This window comes from Mastigoproctus giganteus, chromosome 3 (assembly GCF_048544385.1).
Source record: "Mastigoproctus giganteus isolate SK-2022 chromosome 3, ASM4854438v1, whole genome shotgun sequence".
NCBI lineage: Eukaryota > Metazoa > Arthropoda > Arachnida > Uropygi > Thelyphonidae > Mastigoproctus > Mastigoproctus giganteus.
Window position 1 is genome coordinate 10,304,101 of NC_143577.1, and position 12,265 is coordinate 10,316,365.

The 12,265-nt window shown below is 40.6% G+C and overlaps 3 non-coding genes across 3 annotated transcripts; 2 read left to right on the forward strand and 1 right to left on the reverse strand.

Annotated features, from left to right (window-relative positions):
• The first annotated feature begins 235 nt into the window (after nucleotides 1-235).
• Nucleotides 236-308, forward strand: TRNAI-UAU (transfer RNA isoleucine (anticodon UAU)). Its single transcript has one exon. It is a non-coding gene; the product is annotated as a tRNA-Ile (tRNA).
• Nucleotides 309-715: 407 nt separating this feature from the next.
• On the reverse strand, nucleotides 716-797 carry TRNAS-GCU (transfer RNA serine (anticodon GCU)). Its single transcript has one exon. It is a non-coding gene; the product is annotated as a tRNA-Ser (tRNA).
• A 5,157-nt stretch (nucleotides 798-5,954) lies between these two features.
• Nucleotides 5,955-6,027, forward strand: TRNAT-UGU (transfer RNA threonine (anticodon UGU)). Its single transcript has one exon. It is a non-coding gene; the product is annotated as a tRNA-Thr (tRNA).
• The last annotated feature ends 6,238 nt before the right edge of the window (nucleotides 6,028-12,265 follow it).

Consider the following 12,265-nt stretch of genomic DNA (forward strand, 5'->3'; position numbering starts at 1 on the left):
AAGTATGCGGAGTTTGGAGGTTGCCGTGTACACTACAAATCATTGGTTTAAAAAAGACAAGGCTGTTGGCACCACGAATTGTGTTGGTGAAAGGCATACGTAGTTAGAGTAAACAGTTGGAGCTAGTGAGTGATCTTGAACTGCTCATTGTTTTTCTCCTCAGTGTAGTCAAGAATCTCTGGAATTCAACTTTATCAACATCTAACATGAATGAGAGAACGGCAATAACTGGAATACCTCTATAGCTCAGTGGTCAGAGCACTGGTTTTATAAACCTGTGGTCGTTAGTTCAATCCTCACTAGAGGCTCATTTCATAATTATTTAATCGGGAAAAAATATTTTTTCTTGTTAACTACTTAATCTATAGAGATACGCGCAAGCTGCCCCCTTTATCCTTGTCCTACTGCAGGTGAGGGTTGGAAGAATTTATCTTTCTCAAAATTTGGTATTCTGGGTACATTTTAAGAATTTTGGAAGTCGGGTTTATAAGCTAGGTGCACAATACATTTTCTAGAGAAACTTTGAAGGCACACAGGGCTATCTGAAAGGTGTGGACACACGGAAGTATGATGACGTAAACCGGGAACCCTTTACGAAATAGATACTGCCACCAGAAGAATTGAGAAGAAAAATGTACAAGGCATGCGCAAGCAGATACAGTAGACTACACAATGATCTAGTTCACATTATGAATTTTAGGGGAATAAAATTATGCGACGAGGATGGGATTCGAACCCACGCGGGGAAACCCCAATGGATTAGCAGTCCACCGCCTTAACCACTCGGCCACCCCGTCTGCTTTGGTGAGTCTTCCTTTCTCTTAAGCACACTTTGGAGAGAGGATTGGGTAAGCTTATGTGGAGTATTTTCAGAGCACAATAAGATTACATTCTCTGATTCTTCAATTCTCATAACGGTGGTTAAAAAAAAATAAACTGCTAACAAAAGCATAGTATTCGTTAGCATTCAACATTGCTCTGTTCTGGGCAAAGACGATTGAAGTAGCTTCAGACGCAGCAAATTGCAATGCAGGAGCGGCAGAAATAATTATAGCATCTCTATTTAAATTAAAGTCAACAGAAAAACCGAAAGAGCACAAGAACTTGAATCATTAACACAAAAAATTTCAGTTTAAACGAAAACAAAAATGGTGTTCAAGCTAGTTGCCTGCTTCCCACTTCTCTCTCTTTTAGTAATGGAATATATGTAGTAGATTATACGTTCGATTAAAGAATTTTAAAATAAATAAGACTCATTTGCAAGGTAGTATAGTATATATATAATCGGTCGCTCATAAATTACTAAAATTTCAGTGCATACTTAACGGAGAAGTGATAAAGATAAAATTTTAGTAATTTTGGTATTAGGAGATCAGTTTCCTTTAAAATCTGCAACTCTTTTTTCGGTAGTATTAAAAACATTTTCTTTTCTGGCCACTGTAATTGAATATAAGAAATTTCCATTCTGTTTTTTCCCCTTAATTATAAATCTGAGATTTCGCTTTTATTTTGCAATTTTGACACCTTGTTGAGTCCCTCATACAACGAATCCAAAATCTTCTGTCGGCTAAAGGGAGAGCCACCGGCTGTTAATATATCTATATCTATCATTTTGCAACTTTCATTTCAACTTTGGTACACATTTTCTAAGTGAAATCGTATTCGCAAATACCAGCATTCCAGCATTTTCAGTTCATTAATTTTGAACTTGATGTTATAATTATTTATTTATTTATATTTTGCTCTTTCTTTTTATTCGCTTACTTGGTTTCCTGGTATAATATCATTAAGATAGGATGCGTAAATTTTTTTCGTGATCGGTTTTCCAACCTACTATTATCCCTTGTGATCAATATTTCCACTATTCCTGGAGATGGAGTGCAGTTGGTGAAAGCTTTGTTTGGCCAACTTAGCAGCCAATTTAACCTGCCTCCATTTTCTCGGTTAGGGGCTACTCATGAGTAGATAATGGCATCATGCATTTATAATAGATGCAAACATCTTGTTAGTTTGGAACTACCAGCCAGAAATTTTTTTTGAAATTCCCGTGTCTTCTTACCAAGTGATATAAAGCTGATACATAGAGATGCTGCTTGTTCAGTTGGAAGACGGACAAGATGAAGGACTTAAGTGACTTTCGGCGTCACGGTACTTTAACAGTGGCTGAAAAACATCAATATAGGGCTGTGCAGCTTTGGAAAAATGTTGTCTGGTCACTAACACCAGGCTGAAAGGATTACCACAATACGGCGAAAACAACCTGAGTTCATGCCTCCATCCTGCCAGGTGTGAACAGTGGTTGATGGTGACGTGCAATGTGTAGTCAGAATTTTCATAGTGCTCAATAGACCCCCATAATATCAGTTGGGCAACATTTTATGTCAAAGGTTATCTGTAATTTGCTTATGACCAATCGTAACCTTCGTGGCTACACTATCACAATGCCAGAATTGTGCAGAACTGGTTCCAGAAACATGAATGAATTCAGCCTACTGCGGAGGCCAATCACCAGATCTTCGGAGTAGAGATCCGCAACCATCCAATTTAAAACAAACATGGGAAAGCACTTGAAGGAAACGGATCAGCAACCTGCAGCCGAGTGGTTAGCGCAAAGGTTAATAAGTACAGTGATTTGAGCGACCAGATTTCTAGCTGTGACCATTTCTTCTACTCTCTCTCTGCTGTTCCTACTATTCTCTCTTTAACTTGTAAATTCCTCTGACTTTGTGGCCGTTTAGGATATAAACAAAAAATTTATTTATCCCTCTAGTAGCATTTGACACCTTGTTGAGTCCATCATACAAGATGATGGACTCAACATGGACTTTTCTTTCGGCTAAAGGGAGAACCACCGGCTGTTTGTATATCTAATAAAGTACTAACTAATTGCACCTAATGCTTTCAAGTTCTAAATGTTTATTGAATGGGACAGTAAGCTCACATTTAAAAACACAGGGATGATAGACTGATGTCTGACATTGTTATTCAACTCACCGCATCTTTCTTACAGACGGTTGACAAACCGTCCTCAAAACTGAGCTTCATTAACTTCAAAATGCTGCACAATCTCTTGACAACACCTAACTCTTTCCAGCTTCTGATCTGCATTCCTTTGATTTGACACTTCTCATGAGCTCGCTCATGAGAAATGTCAAATGTTGTCTCAAAGTACTTAAACGTCATTCTGCGGTCTTGCATGTTCATGTCATGAATGACATCCACATTTGCAAATATGACACGGTAGCAGGCCTTCTACTGCGGAATGAGTGTTCAACACTGTTTCTTCCACGCTTATATTCTGAAACCAATTTTTGACCGTGGATTATGAAAGACAAGGTTCTCCTAATGTTTTCTGCACGTCTTTATGAATTTATTTTGGTGACATTCCCCTTAAACGAAGGCACGCACTGACTGCTCTCTGCTTGATTCTCCCAACAGTCGGCATTTTCATTCACCTTCCACTCTTTAACGTCCTCTGTAAAGGAGGACAATATAGTTACGAACCCTAAATTTTCTCTGGACGCACAAGAGGTGTCACAGCACATAGTGTAAATATTGTCTTTTATGAAAGCCTTTGCGATCTATACTGGGCTAAAAAACTCTTGAACCGCTATCCCCCTTCCCCTCGTATATATAATCCTTCAGTATCATTGGAGTTTTCATTTGTGGAAATGCCTTCTTATTCATATGTTGGTAAAAAATAGCGAAGATTCTTTGTAGTTGAAGCTTTAATGAAATGCTGAATTTCTGATACTGTTTATGAGTGCATTTTGTGCTGTGTAATGTATACGGCTGGCTGCTGAGGGGGCGAAGGAGGAAAGAAGTATCACACAGAATCTGATGCATTACTCCTTCGTACAAAGAAATTGAAGATGGAATTGAACATTGAAAGATGGAATAGAACATTGGATGAAAGATGGAATAGAACATTGGATGAAAGATGGAGACAAGAATGGAAAAAAATCAAAACTAAATTTAAAACTAATTTAGTAGAACATGGTTTCGATCCATGTACTTCTGGATTATGGGCCCAGCACGTGTCCACTGCGCCACTCTCCTACGCACGAATGCACTGAAAACCTTATATATATATATATATAATATGTGCAGGAAAGATTTTTCTTCTCAATTTGCCTGTACCACAGTCAATGAAGTGGAGAGAGAAAAAAGGCCTGAGATAATGGTACAGTTCGACCTGAAGTTTTCTGAGCAGAGCGTAGATAGGCTGCTAGGACAGTTCATGGAAGTGCTGTGAACGGCCTACAGGAATTTTGCCAGCAGGAATAAAAAGGTAATTATTTCTATAAGGCAATGTGCATCTCGATGTACTGCATACAGCCCTGGAAATCTCATTTTAGAAAGGATGTGGATGTGCTAGAACGCATGTAGCGAAGAACTACAAGGCTACTCAGACACAAAACGATATCCTTAACTAGGAAGCTTGGACTGCAGTTCAGCAAATTGCAGCTTCTACAAACTAGGCATCTGCAAGGAGCCCTGATTGAAGGTTTAAGTCATTAAATTAACTGAGTGAATTAAATGCTGATGGCATCCTAACTAAGTTGCCGATGCGCCTAAAACCCTACAATAACAACTGTTGGAAGAGTTGCAATACCATTGCAACTGTTGGAAGAGTTGCACAAGATAATCATCATATATATTTACAGATGTAAATTTGTTCACTTGTTTGCGATTAGTATTTATTTAAATGTGCTTATCTAAAAATTCACAACCACTAGGTATACCTCTCTAAAATGTAAAATTTCTCAATCCCCAAGAGTACCGGATTTTAAAGAATTTAAGGTACGAATCGATCTCTGTACCCATTCAGCACACTTCAAACAAAACTACGAAAATTTTATTTACTATGGGAAATTTGTATCAGTTTTTTGAATAATAAAAAGGTCAGAAGGATGGTTAACAATCAAAACCAGGTCACTGAGTTGCACAGATAGCCTGAAAAATGGCAATTATACCTTAATGCTCTAAACGTAAGCTTTTATCTAGGGTATAGAATTCCAATGGTTACAAGTTGAATAGAATAAAATTGTTTCGGGATGAAAATGACTTACGGGTTAAGATTCAGCTGGTCATGAAATTTTCTATGCAGCATAAACAGGTTGTGAGGAAAGCACATGGTATCCAGTGTGTCTATGTATGTATATATGCATATGTATATATTTTTCATGTGCGCGAGTAGTCTATTTGTTGGATGAATCAACTCGAGTTCTCTGTAGAAAAAAAAACCCATACCACTATTGCCTGAGACTAATTCAGCCACGTTTTGAAAAAAAGCCCATAAAAATTCCACACGTCATTGATGGAATTCGAATCCGGAACATTTGCACCAGGAATGGGGAGGAGGTGATTATCTCCATTGTGCTACACATGAGGGCTAAGTGGCTGGAGAAATGTGTTTCCTTTGCAGAGGAAGATCAGGAATAAGACTTCCTGAAGAGGGAATACGAAACAGTTAATAGAACAAAATATTTCAATTTAAACAATAATACATCTGATTTTTTTCAGTGATTTTTAAAATGATAATGAAATATATTTTTTTGGAATATATGTCACTATCAATTTTCTAAATCTGTACTTTTAACATTGTAATTTTTAAAATTTATTCCAATATTCCAATATAATTTTTAGAATTTAATAAGGGATTATAATATTTGTGTTTGTTTTTATCTAAATAAGCAGGAATTAGTGCACAGGTTTAAAGTATTCGGAGTTCGGAACTTTGCTGTCTACAGTACAAACTGTTGGTTTAATAAGGACAAGACTGTTAGCACCACGAATTGGGTTGGTGAAACGTATATGGAGTTAGAGAAAGGAATTGGAGTTAGTGGGTGACCTTGAACTGCTAGTTCAATTTCTCCTCACTCTAATCAAAGGGCTCTTGGATTCAACTCTATCAACATATTACATGACTAACCGGACATCAATAACAGGGTGCCTCTATAGCTCAGTGGTTAGAGCACTGGTCTTGTAAACCAGGGGTCGTGAGTTCAATCCTCACTAGAGGCTCGGATCAATATTACGTTATTCTTTTACTTAATAAATGATTTTATTCGGAGTTCACTCTCTAGATATCTTTGTTCAGAAACTGATTCTCAATCGATAATAAACTCATAAATAGCTTCATTTTAGCAGTTCGAAATTATTTTAAATCTGTTCAACTCGGTTATTTCGCAAACAAACAAACCTCGAAAATGGGAGATAATTTTCTGGCAGAAAGTAATTCCATCACCGTAATAATTATCACCATAATAAAACCTTTCTTTCTCGCAGTAGAATGATCTTACACGGAATTCATCTCTTGCATTAAAGAAATCGAAAATATCGTGCCTTAGAGAAATAAAGACAAAATATATCAGGAAAAATGAAACACAGAAAAGTGAGAATTTTTACTTATTATGTGATTTCATCCAGCAATTTAAATAAATAAATAAATAAATAAATCTTTATTGTGAAGTAGATTTACAGCACAATATCCCATCACGGCGACGAGCGCCAGGGGTTCACATATAGATAACATAAGTACAAATTCAAATGGCTACAAAATATAGCGAACACATACAAAAGGCTACAAAATACAGATTACAAATGCAAAAAGAAAATAAATACATCATAAAAACAAGGAGCTGAACACAAATAAAGAAAAACAAATACAAGTTGGCAGTGATTCAGGTTTCAAGAGCTTTGATAAACTTGTGTCTGTCCTTCTTTTTACTTATTATGGTGTCGATGTCGGCGTCCACACGGTTGAGGGCAGCGAGCATCTGCTTGGGCAGAAATCTTTCGGTGAGTACAAGCCTGTTGTGGTGAGCCACAAGTGCTGGTACCGACCTTAGGCTTGGCTGTGGAATCCTCCAAGAGCAAGCATTCCAAATATTTGGAGATGATATTTGGCCTGAGATGAGTTTGGCTGTGAAGACCAGCCTCTTTTCAACGATCAAGAACTTCAACCTCGGGATGTCGAGTGCTTGTGCCATCATGGTAGTTGTGGTAGCGGGAGGTAGCCGAAGCTTGTTATTCGCCCATTTCAGTAGCCAGTATTCAGCAGTGTACACCCGCTTAAGGTTTGTATGTGCAGCAGAGGCCCATATTTCTGCACCATAGAGAATGGCAGGGTAGACGGTGGAGGTGATGAACCTTTTAACAGTGGCAGGATGTCGGACGTGTAGCAGCTGCTGCTTTGAGATCCACCGTAGACGAGAAAATCTGGTACTGAGTTTGTCGATCTGGTGGACAAAGGACATCTTTTGGTCGAACAGAACGCCAAGGTCTGTGTGCGAGGGTACGTTTGGTATTCGTACCCCTGCGAGTGAAACGTTGAGTACTGTCGGCATGGATTTAAGGGAGAATATAACCTGAGCAGACTTCAGAGGGTTGATTTTTAGATTGAAGTTTGCCAGGTACAATTCTAGATCCTTAAGTTGGGAATTGATCCTGTTGCTAAGCTGGGCGGGGTCGTCGCCAGGGTTAATTGGAGTCAGCAGTTTGAAGTCATCGGCATAGCATAGGAGACCATTCGTTGAGGCAATAATGGGCACGATGATGGCTGTGAACAGGACACCAGACAGGACACCCCCCCCTGCGGTACTCCAGCAGTAATGTCGCAGGATAGGGTATGTTGCTGCCGATGGAGAATAAGTATTCTGTGACTGAGAAGTGATTCCAAAAAGCACAGCATATCACCTCGAATGTGAAAATTCTCCTTAAGTAGGAGGAGCAAGGCCGGAATCGACACGGCATCAAAGGCTGCGCTTATGTCGAGGTATGTGGTTGCTAGCTCAGCTCTTTGTTCGAATGCTGAGAGAATGCGTTCTGTGGTGGCTGCCAAGTTAGTGATCGATGATTTTCCTGCGATAGCATAATGGATTTCAGGTGGTTTCGTCTGGAGGATTTGTTGAGTGATTGTGGGTAGCAAAGCCTTTTCAAGAGTTTTTAACAGACAAGAGGCAACTGATATGGGTCTGAACTGGCTGACGTTTGAGGCAAATTGGTTTTTGGGGATGGGGTACACTCTGTATTTATTCCACTGGGGTGGAAAATAATGCTCAGCGAGGCATCTGTTGTAGATCGAGAGAAGAGGGCCTATGATGAATGTGCTTAAGCATTTGATCATAAATTGTGGAATTCCATCCTCCCCAACAGTGGCTGTTGTGGGAAGGGAATTGATGGCACGTATGAGCTCCTGTTCCGTGATCTGGATAGTCCCTAGGACATCTGAAGGGTTTTCATAGTCAGGCTGGACAACTGTAGATGGGACTGTGGTTGTATTTGAAAATCTGGCGATGTATTTGAGCCATTCTTGAGGATCAAGCATGTGATTGAATCCACCATGTGGGGCAGCATAGAATGGCTTTCCTTTCCTCAAAGTGCGGTTAAGGTTCACTTGGATTGCGTCAGCTTTCTTTCGATTAAAGTGGGCCCTGGCACGGGAAAAGGCGATTCTGTCTTTACAGTCATTTGTATGCTTCCATTTCTTAGGTAGGACTTGTTTCATTTTGAAGCTGTTGTTAAGATCAGCAGTCCACCACGATCTGGGAACGGGGAGTTACTGTTACTCGTTTGGTGGCAGCATAGTCGGTGACGGATTTAATCCAGTCAGACAGGAGTGTCACTGCAAGGCTGAGGTCGCAGTCAATGAGGACATCCCAAGGAATGCAAGATGCTGCTTCTACACAGAGTTGAGGATTAAGGTATTTAGGTGCTGAAACGTATTTGACTATTTTGTTGTCAGGGATGTTGAAGTTTGGCACCTGCAATGACCATGTCAACACTATGGGCTGGTGATCAGACAGGAAGAATGCGATGGGATCATCCTCAGCTGTGCATGGTGTTGAAGCAAAAGCGAGATCCAGTAGGTTCAATCCCCTGGTGGGGTTCTCATTGACCCGTATCATGTTGATGGATTTGAAGAACTCGCAGAGCCTGATAAAGAGGTGATGTCGGTTTGGAGGCAGGTTAAAATCACCACAAACAAGGCGTTGTGCAGACGGACGAAGATGGTTTAAGAGCCAATTCCCCAAATCTTCAATAATTTCAATTGTAGGCCCTGGGGGAATATACACAGATGCGATATCAATGTGGCTGGAGTGGAAGCGTAGCGAGACTATAATCGCTTCGAAATCTTCAGTTGTAGTTGAGGTCGAATTCTCATATGAGAATAGGGAGGAGTTGTACAGTATGGCTACTCCACCGCCTCTAGATTGCTCCCTGGATGCAGACAGCATGTTGTAACCAGCAATAGCTGAGCAGAAGAGTGTATCTTGATTAGGTTGAAGCCACGTTTCTGCGAGGCAGACCACATCAGCGACCTGGGAGAGAAAGATCTGTTCTGCTGAGTCTAGTTTGTTCCTAATGGACCTGATATTTTGGAAGTAGACCCTGATGACAGGTGTTCGACGGACTTCCGTCCTGATTGGAGGTGTTCTGAGTTGGCGTGTTCGAAAGCGAACGGCTCGACGTCCTGACGAAATATGGACTGGTATTTTATGGGGTCCATCACCTAGGGGACTCAGGATACTCTTATCATGGCGGAGTGGTGCCTTAACTGTGGGGTTTGGCAGAGCAGTGGTACGAAAGGAGGACTGTTGAGATCTTTGGAAGTTGTCCGGGAACAAGTCCAGTCAGCTGTGGGTAGTGATGTTGCAGACTTGGTTTTGGTGCAGAAGTGGAGGTTGGGGAAGGTGACTGGTTCTCCTATTATAGTAGGGTCGAATAATGGTGCCAATAGGCCAGATAGATTCGGTTCCAATTAAATTGAACAGGTCCTGTGCGCATTCAACCCTGAACGATGCGCAGCGGGGGTTCCTGGTGTGAAGTTGCTGCACCTTTAGTCGAAGGTTTAGTTGATCACGTAGAACTTCAGCAACATGATTTGCTGTGGTAGTTGGGGCTAAGCGAGATACGAAAAGTCCGCTAGAGGATCTGGACTTCTGCCGTCTGGGAGGTGTGTGGGAAGGCTGCAGTTTGGAGTTGGTCGATGTGCCAATTCGAAGCCATTCACGTGAAGCCGTACTTGTTCGTTGGCTCACTCTGAGGTTCCTACTTGTACTTTCCTCTGGTTGCATAGGATAGGATGGATATGCAGTGGGGTGAACTGGGAGTGGAAATTGTAATGTGGAGGAATCCGCTGGTTCGAATATTGAATTCGCTCCGACACTTAATCCCAGGCCTTGTGAATATGAGAATTGCGAATGAGGTATGACAGGACAGGCATTGCCAAGAGTTGGGTATGAAGGTGGAAATGATGACTTTTGCCTCATTGGCATAGAGGTAGAGAATTCGTTATTGCAAGTAAGAGAGTTTATGCATGCGGTGCCATTGACCGTAGGTGGAGCCTGCTTCTGTAATTGTGGAAACCTCTCATTTGTTGAGTGGTGATTAATATCAGTTGCCCTTTTCAGGTTCTTCTTGAGCGCACGTGAATGATGCGCTTTTGTGGATGGTTTTTGTCCTTTCCCATCTGTTTTTAGAAGCTGGCTGGAGTGAGGAGATGGCGCTCGACGAAATCCTATGTTTAGCCGTTTTTCAGATTCGTTCCTACCTGGAGCTTCTGATGGAGGACTGGGGATTGATTTTTTGCTACATTCGTGGCAGACTGATACTGTAATGGCCTTTGGATAATTTTTATATAATCTACGAAGTTCGTCTGAGTTCAGAAGGTTAGTGAGTTTGCTCGGATCTGCTAGCTTACTCAGTTCGATCTTATTATAGATATCAAGGAGTATAAATTTCATCTCCTTGTTTTCTTTGTGTAGCACTGTGATGTCGTCTTGTAGCTGTGCCAGTTGTGCTTTTGAGATTTCATTTCCATGATCTATTTTCGCTATTGCTTCTGATGAGGGTGTCCTGAAGTTTAATAATTTATTTTCAAGCTGATTAAATCTGGAGATCAGCCGCTCGGTACTCTCAACAACTGCGTCCTTGGTTCCAGAATATGACACACCGGGTTCAGGTATCCTCAGTTCTAGAAGTTCGTCAGGTTTCGCACCTGTGATGTCGGTTCTCTGTTGCCCTGAGTCCTTTAACTGTGTAAACTCAGCAGAAAGTTGAGAGATTGCGGTCTGAATTTCGTTTACAGAATCACGTAGCTGAATAAAATCCCGAAGGGATACGCACTCCGGATCGGTTTGTAAGTTAGGTGAAGTGTCATCGATATTCCTCGAGTCATTTTCTGCTTGTTTGCAAAGTTGACATTTCCAAGAATTTTTAATTTTCTTTGCGAGTCTTTTCAGATTAGCGTATGGGCTACATGGCCCACAGAGGCGAACGGCTTTGCACGAAGTGCACACGAGGACATAGTCAACTTGATAACCACACCCTGTGCAAGTAGTAGGTTCGCTCATGGCTGCAGAAACCAAAGGTAATTACGATTTAAAGGATTAGCAGCGTCCTTGAAGACAGTGAAAAACTGAACGGCAAATACAGAAAATCCCCGGGGAGTTGGAAGTATTGTATCGTATTGATAAAATCAGCCAAGAAATCATATAAAATAAAACATTACCTGAGGAAGATGCAAGCCATTATTACTGGACAGATTATCAATTCAAAAATTTATATACGTATCGTATACACAGCAATATCCACTAGGCCTAACTGTCAACAATGCGCGTGTGGCTACAGCAAAGCGTTAGCAGACTGCTAAACCTAAAGGGATTTGGTAAATGACGAGAGAGTGCAGACAAGATAACCCTCGTAATAACAAAATTTTTTTACCCACGTAATCCTCTTGCGAAGTTCTTTTAGCTGGTACACTTTTTCAGTGGAAGAAAACACTTTAAACACATTAAAATAACTCAACATTCAGGAGCCCCAGAACAGGAGCTCCAGAACACTCCAGCTACACTGAATGACGGCCATATCGGCCATATTTACTTTCGTTAATGACTTTTTTTGTTGGTCGCAGGCTCTACGTTATCATTCTAATAATTTTGTACCTGTTTAACAATTGGGTTAAGCAGGTAGACAATAAGAAAACAGTTTGCTTATAAAAGAGATCACACAGTCTTTGCACCTGTTTACAACGATTTTTTCTGGGAGAAAAGTAAATTACACAAAATTAGGAGATTTAGAGCAATGATAGGTTTTTTTTTAAAGTAATCGGAATGATGTGCAAAATTAAAGAGAAAACAGAGTTTCAGGGGAAAATGATAGTTGGATGCCATAGTGAAAATGTCTATAAAGTTACTGCTTGGGAATTAAACATTCCCATGTAGACAATTGGCAACATTCTACACAAATGGAAGCGCAG